The 7,367-nt window shown below is 58.2% G+C and overlaps 1 long non-coding RNA gene across 1 annotated transcript; it reads right to left on the reverse strand.

The window, feature by feature from the left end:
• Positions 1-2,804: 2,804 nt before the first annotated feature.
• On the reverse strand, positions 2,805-6,585 carry LOC123281114 (uncharacterized). The gene is made up of 3 exons (XR_006520331.2): positions 5,136-6,585; positions 3,592-3,842; positions 2,805-3,305 (listed from the first exon to the last, which is right to left on the reverse strand). It is a non-coding gene; the product is annotated as an uncharacterized lncRNA (long non-coding RNA).
• Between the last annotated feature and the right edge of the window lie 782 nt (positions 6,586-7,367).

Below are 7,367 nucleotides of genomic sequence, written 5' to 3' on the forward strand. Positions count from 1 at the left end.
TGGGGGAGGGGCGGGAGGCCGTCTGGACATGGAGGGTCGGAAGAGCGGTGGTGACAATGATTTTCATTATCATTTAGAAAGAAGAACGTGGACTTCTTTAGAGGAGTCCTTTGAATAGCTTCTCCATTTAGTTAACATACATCCAAATGGAGGTCGGGAAACTTGGGTCCTGTTAACATATGGATGGAAGTGGAAAGAACTATCGCGATGACCGTCCTTGTGTTTCTTTTATTTTTTCTTTCTTCCTGCTCCCCAAAGCCGCCCCCCCCACCCCCGCCCCGCCCCGCCCCGCCCCGTCCCGTCCATAGTTGTAGGTTCCAGTGGTAGGTCTTTCGCGTTTCTGCTATGTGGGACGCCGCCTCGGCGTGGCTTGAAGGGCGATGCTGGGTCTGGGGCTGCGCCCAGGATCCGAACTGGTGAAAACCTGGGCCGTCGAAGCCGGGGGCCGGGGTGGGGGGCGCATACTTGACCGCTCGTCCACGGGCTCGGCCCCCGGCCCTTGTTTTCTAGGGAGAGAGACAGAGAGACCCGATCCATTTTCCCTTGGCCTCTAAAGCGTGCGTGTGGTCGAAAGGCGACAGAGAGAGGGGTTCTGGACCAGACTGCGCCGCCGCGGGGATCGGTCAGTTCCGCCCGAACCGTCCGAGTCGGAAAGGAATGGACAGCTTTCCTCCTTTGGGCCCCTGACTTGGGACCGACAGGGGAAGAGGAACAGGCCTCTCTCCCTCACACCCTGGCCCCTTCCCCCAGGACGCCCTCCTTCTAGTCAGCCCGCCTCTGGCTTTTCCACACGCCGACGACCGCTCGTCGGCATGGACCCACCTTCCTTGGGGGACACCACCACACGACTCTCCCACTCTTCTGCCTGCCTTTCGTTGGCGTCGCTGCCAAAGGCGAGGGGTAGGGGTGGCGGTGGCAGGGACGGCAGGGGCCCAGCGGCTCTCTGGCGGGTGAGGAAGTCTTGCTGGTTCTCCTAGGTCGGTGATCTTTCTCGATCTCCACACACATTCTTCGTTTGGGGAGCCAAGAGACGCCCTCTGAGGAATCCCTATGGCCAGGGTCGATCACTTACTCGCTCACTGCCTCGGCCTCGGCCTCGGCCTCTGTCCGTCTTGTCTCTCTCTCTCCCTCCCTCCCTCCCTCCCTCCCTCCCTCCCTCCCTCGTCGGTCTCTGTGTGTGGACGTCTAGGTGGAGGCGAGGCAGGGAGGCCACCCACCCACCCACCCACCTACCTCGTGGTTTACCACACGCTCTACACGGAGGTAGAATTCCCATCTCACCGAATCCATCCTTTCCACGGGGCAAAAGCCAGTGGCCTTCGGGAGTCTCTCTCCCCAAGGTGGCGCATCCGTCATGGCTATCTATTTCCAGAAGGTTTCCGTTTCCATCCCCTCCCTCCGAAAGAAAAAACGGCCCCACTCCCGGATCTGCCCCACCACGATCACCACCACCGCCGCCGCCATCTGCTGTCGCCCTCTAGGGTTGGACCGTTCTAGCTCTCTCCTCTGTGTGGAATCGCAACGTAGGTCGCCTTGGATGTCTGGCACCTCTCACTTAGCAGAAGGTTTTGGAGGCTCAGGCTGGGCCACGCTTTGGCCTGGGTCAGTGTTCCGTTCCTCCGGACGGCTTCCTCGTTTTCCACGAGAAGGAGCCGTGAAGACGGAAAGGAAGGGCGGATGGATGGCTTTTCCCGTGCTACCGAGTCCCTCTCCCCTTTTCCCCAAAGCGTGAGGGGCGGTCGAGAGGATCGTCTCTGATGACAAAAGTCAGAGGCACCCCAGGTCAGACACCGTGCGAGGCGTTGGTGTGTTCTCGAGAGGAGAACACGTCCCCGTCAGCGTTTCCTGTCGTTCTCGTTCCGAAAGGATTCACGCGCCACCACGTCTCCCTCAAGGTCTTAGGGCTGTCGTGCTCCGCAGCCGTCACGTGTCGTGGATCCTGGGCACCACCACGCCACCCCGCCCCCCCCCGCCATAGCTGTCGATCGCTATGTGGCACGCCTACGTTTGCCCAAAAGAGCAGTCCGATGGACAGCGTGGTGCTTTTCCCAGCAGGCAGGCAGGTGAGAGTCACCCCTCTAGAAGGTTTCCAAGCCCCGTTCCATTCTCAGAGGCAGCTCCTTTGGCCATCAAGGAGGCAGGCGATGGGGGTGGGGGTGGGGATGGGGATGGGGCAGGGGCCTCTGTCCCTCTGTCGCGGTAGAAATGATTGGGAAAGGAGGGACGATGGGCGTAGGTCGACCATCCTGGGCGGTGGTGCTTTGGGAGCCTTTTCTAGAAGAAGGAGCGAACGGCGTTCCCTGGGAAGGGAGGAAACCAGAGGAGGTCCCCCTCAGACTGACCTGGCACGAGAAGGACACACTCTCTCTCTCTCTCTCTCCCTTTTCTTCCTGACTTGAAATCAGGAGACAAAACTCCCCTGCCAAAGGGGCCCTCCCAAAACGGGGAGTGAGGAAGACCTCCTTCTCTTCACGGCTGAAGTTCTCCCTGCCTTTCCTGGACGGGAAGGATAGCACCTACGCCCGCTGCCGTCGGTGACTTTTAGTCCCCCTGGAGAGGAAGAAATTCTTTCCCGTGGCCGAACCCTAGCGGTTCGTTCGTGCTGCAGAGGACGTGACCCTCTCTGACACACCCAGGAACCTCCTCGCTCAGGGTCGAGGAGAGGGAGTTCTGTTCTGTGGTTTAGAATGGTGCTTAAAAAGGGATGTCGCTTACAAAGGGTCCTCGTCCCCCTTCCTAAACCTAAACGGACGGCTCGGCTCGGAGGCGTGAGATACGTTTCGCATCCTCCTCGTCGTCTTCACTCAAAGTTTTATTGGAGTTTGGAAGATTTTATTTTTTGTCTTTCCTTTTTCTCCCCAGAGCCCCCCAGTACATAGTTGTGTGTTCTTCGTGGTGGGTCCTTCTAGCGGTGGTATGTGGGACGCCGCCTCAGCGTGGTTTGATGAGCAGTGCCGTGTCTGCGCCCGGGATCCGAACGAACCGATGAAACACTGGGCTGCCTGCAGCGGAGCGCGCGAACTTAACCACTCGGCCACGGGGCCAGCCCCTTACTGGATTTTCAAAACAACTCCGGGGGCCGGCCCGGTGGCGCGGCGGTGAAGTTCGCACGTTCTGCTCCGCCGGCCCCGGGTTCGCCGGTCCGGATCCCGGGCGCAGGACCTGGCACCGCTTGGCGAGCCACGCTGTGGCAGGCGTCCCACCTGGAAAGTAGAGGGGGATGGGCACGGATGTCAGCTCAGGGCCAGTCTTCCTCGGCCGACAGAGGAGGATTGGTGGCAGATGTTCGCTCAGGGCTCATCTTCCTCAAAAATAAAATAATAAATCGATTCGATAAAATGTCAAATAACACAACCGTGGGATCACGCTTAGAGTCACCCTTGGCCCGATGATGCCACTCCCCACCCTCCCCACCCCCCTGCCCCCCACCATTTGGAGGTGCCGTCAGTGGGATTCGTTCCTGTTTGTCCATCTTTCTTCTTTTTTTTTTTTTTTTTTAAAGACTGGCACCCGAGCTCATTGCCAATCTTTTCTTTTCTTTTCTTTTTATTCCTCCTCCTTCTTCTTCTTCTCCCCAGAGCACCCCAGTACCTAGTTGTATATTCTCTTTGAGGGTCCCTCTGGTTCTGCCGTGTGGGACGCCACCTCAGCGTGGCTTGATGAGCGGTGCCGTGTCCGAGCCCAGGATCCGAACCTTCCAAGCCCTGGGCCGCTGAAGCGGAGCGTGCAAACTCAACCGCTCGGCCACGGGGTCAGCCCCTTCCTTCCTTCCTTCCTTCCTTCCTTCCTTCCTTCCTTCCTAAGGAGGAGGAGGCAGGCACTGTGTGAAGTCGCCAGTGAGTCTGTGGAAAGAGACGGAGGATTTCCCATGGGAAGCCGGGGCGGGGGACACGGACCGATGTCGTGCGAACTTGAAGGTGAATGATCAAAAAACCCACACACGCCTAGAGCGGCGGGTTGCCAGTTAGGAGTTTGCTTGCCGGGCCCATAACGCAGGGCTCATCGATGAGCCAAACCGTCCGTGATCCTCAAGCAGTCTAGTAGGGTTAGAGAAAGGAGGGGGGCACTCTTTCTGCCCCAGATGAGGCGAGTTTCTCAGACAGCCACCCTGCCCCAACATCTTCCCTCCCTGCCTCCCGGCCCTTGGTGGACTGCGGCCTAAGGGTGGGGGAATTGAAGAAAGCCGTTCAATGGAAAAAAGCCCGAGGCCATGGGAGAGAGCTTCCTGCACTTGAATGAAGCCCTGACGCCAGGCCCATCGGAATGAATGGGCCTGACCTCCCCTCCCCCCTCCCCCCTCCCAGGCTGGCGAGTCCCAGCGACTCGACTCGGCAGTGGAAGGCTAGGGGTTTCTTCCGAAATGGTGAACCGGCCCCCTTGTCCACAGGAAAACCACACACGGGTACAGCCTACGCCGGATCTCGGGCCAAGTCGTCAGGGTGGCAAGATGATGGCGGATGAGAGGAAACTTGTTCTGGGACCGCACCGCCCCCCCCATCGCCTCTCTGGCTGAGAAGAGGGCTGGGGAGCGGTGAGGGTCAGGGGGAGAGTGGGGGCGGGGCCGGGACAGGGACCACCGGGCAGTAGGACGGGAGTAGCCCTGAGGCCTGCCTGCCTGCTTCCTTCCCTGCCGGCGCAGGGCTGAGAGAGGCACGGGGCACGCTGGCTCCTGCCCCTTCACTCATTCGGGAAGCCTCCTGTTGTTGCTCCTGAGGTGCCGGCTGCGGTGACAGACAGAGCAAAACTCCTCTCTCTGTCTATTTCTTCAAAGGCCCGAGTCTGAGCTACGACAGATTCCCCTGTGGCTCGACCCGCAACCTCCCATCCTGCCAGACCAGACCCCTTGTCTAAAAACCTCCACTGGAGGAGCTCTTCCACCTGACTCGGAAAGGAAACACCAGCCCCGCCTCAGCCTCACACCCACCACCACCACCACCACCCGCCCCCCCCCCGCCCCACTCTCCTCCGGACCCAGATACCTAACAGAGGGAACAAAAATCCAAAAATCCTGCTGCTCTCCTTCTACCACCTCCACTTCAGAAGAGTCGGTCTCCCCCGAACACCTCAGACTCTGTGACTTCCCGCGGCCTCCCTTTCCCCGTCCCCATTCTCTCCCCGGATGGGCCCCATCTTACACTCGAACGACAGCTCCACCGCTCGGGGCAGCTGGACACGATGTCCCAAAGTGGCCCGGACGGTAGCCTGGTCGATTCCAAAGGACCCACGCACGCAGTCGGCCATAAACGTGGTGTGGAGATCGTGGACGTTTGCGGGCCTCTGATGAAATCGCTGCTCCGGGGACCCCGGCGTCTAGGACCCGTCTTCTCCGTGTTCTTCACACCGTTGCTCCTGGGCCGGTTATTCTCTTCCCTCTCACTGACCTTAACGTTTTGTCTCTGCCATTGAATTTTGACTGTGCGAATGTGACTTGCCGCTGTAGGGCTGCGTGGATCTCTCAGGCATCCTGCTGTGCCGTGCGGGGGGGGGGGAATCCTTGGTGGGTGGGTCGATAGACGTCCCTTTGGTTGTGCCCTGGAGGGGAGAGACAGAGGGGACGACTCAATCCACCACGAACGCTGATGTCGCTCCGATAAACCTGTAGCGGTGATTCTAGTTTATGGCCCGTGTCCTGAAAATAACTTCCCGAAGGGCCAGCCCGGCGGCACAGCGGTTAAGTTCGCACGTTCCGTTTTGTCAGCCAGGGGTTCGCAGGTTCGGATCCGGGGTGCGGACGTGGCGCCGCTTGGCGAGCCACGCTGTGGTCAGCGTCCCGCCTATCAAGGGGAGGGGGATGGGCACGGATGTTAGCTCGGGACCACTCTCCCGGGGCAAAAAGAGGAGAATTGGCAGCAGGTGTCAGCTCGGGGCTCGTCTTCCTCGAAAAATAAATTAATTAAATAAATAAAAACAACTTCCCAAACCTCTCTGATAACTTGAAGCTTTGAAGTTTTGCGAGGTGAAATCAGGTGATAAAAAAGTCCACGGACGGGGGCGGCCCCGTGGCCGAGTGGTTAAGTTCACAAGCTCCCCTTCGGCGGCCCAGGGTTTTGCCGGTTCAGATCCCGGGCACGGCACGGACACGACACCGCTCGTCGGGCCGTGTGGAGGCGGCGTCCCACATGCCACAACTGGAAGGGCCCTCAACTAAGATAGACAACTATGTCATGGGGGGGATTGGGGGAGAAAAATCGGGAGGGGGGAAAAAAAACAAAAACGGAAGATTGGCAACAGGCGTTAGCTCTGTGAGGGCCGATCTTCCTCACCCAAAAACTAAAGTGAGATGAAATCAAATAAAGCGAAGGAAAAGATAAACCTATGAAATCCCATGTTTCTAAAAGTGGCCAAGTGTTTAGAAATTGGCCGAGCGACGGAATGCTCATGGGAAGGACAGTTCCTAATTGCTGACTTCTTAGTTTTCACCAAAATTAAGGTTCGTGAGGGTTAAAAAATCTACTTAACAAATGCGATGAAAGCCACTAGGCCGGCCCGGTGGCGCGCTGGTTAAGTGTGCCTGTTCCGCTTCGCCGGCCCGGGGTTCGCCAGTTCGGATCCCGGGGGTGGACGTGGCACCGCTGGGCGAGCCACGTGGTGGTAGGCGTCCCACATATGAAATAGAGGAAGATGGGCACGGAGGTTAGCTCAGGGCCAGCCTTCCTCGGCAAAAAGAGGAGGATTGGCAGCAGTTATCTCAGTCCTACCACAGTCTGTGCTGTAAGCACTACTATCCCCATTTACACAGGAGAAAACAGGGGCACAGAGAGATTAAGTTGATCGCCCAATGTGCTACTTGGCCAAAAAGGGATAGAGGCAGAGTCTGAACCCTTGGGTTCCCACTGGAGAGCATGGGCTCCACATGGCAGTGCGGCCTTTCCTTCACACGTGCTATGCTTCCCTGGATCTCCTGGCCTCATGTGCACGGCCCAGAGCAGACGGGCAGCATGCTTGCGAAAATGATAGTGACAGTCAGACATAAAACGAAAAGGGAAATATCGTTGGTAACTCAGATGCTTCTGGTGGCAGAGACGTGTTCACAAAGCCCACATGCAGACTCATTCTCAGCCTTCTGCTGTTAGGTAGGGTCAATGGAATGTGGGCCTCTTCAGACCCTGCACATGGAACCTCCCACCATCCTCCACACAGTGTCTCTCTCCCCACTTCCACTGAGTTCATGGACAAGGCTTGGAACGCCCAGAGCAGAGCAGAATCACAAGATGCAAGGAGCTTGGGTACCTGTTGCCAAGTGGAGGGGAACCATCTGTGAGAGTAGCCTGACCAGGAGCACACGTTAAAATTTTATCTGATGGGGCCAGCTCTGTGGCCGAGTGGTTAAGTTCGCCCACTCCGCTGTGGCAGCCCAGGGTTTGGAT

Source organism: Equus asinus, chromosome 26, assembly GCF_041296235.1.
Source record: "Equus asinus isolate D_3611 breed Donkey chromosome 26, EquAss-T2T_v2, whole genome shotgun sequence".
NCBI lineage: Eukaryota > Metazoa > Chordata > Mammalia > Perissodactyla > Equidae > Equus > Equus asinus.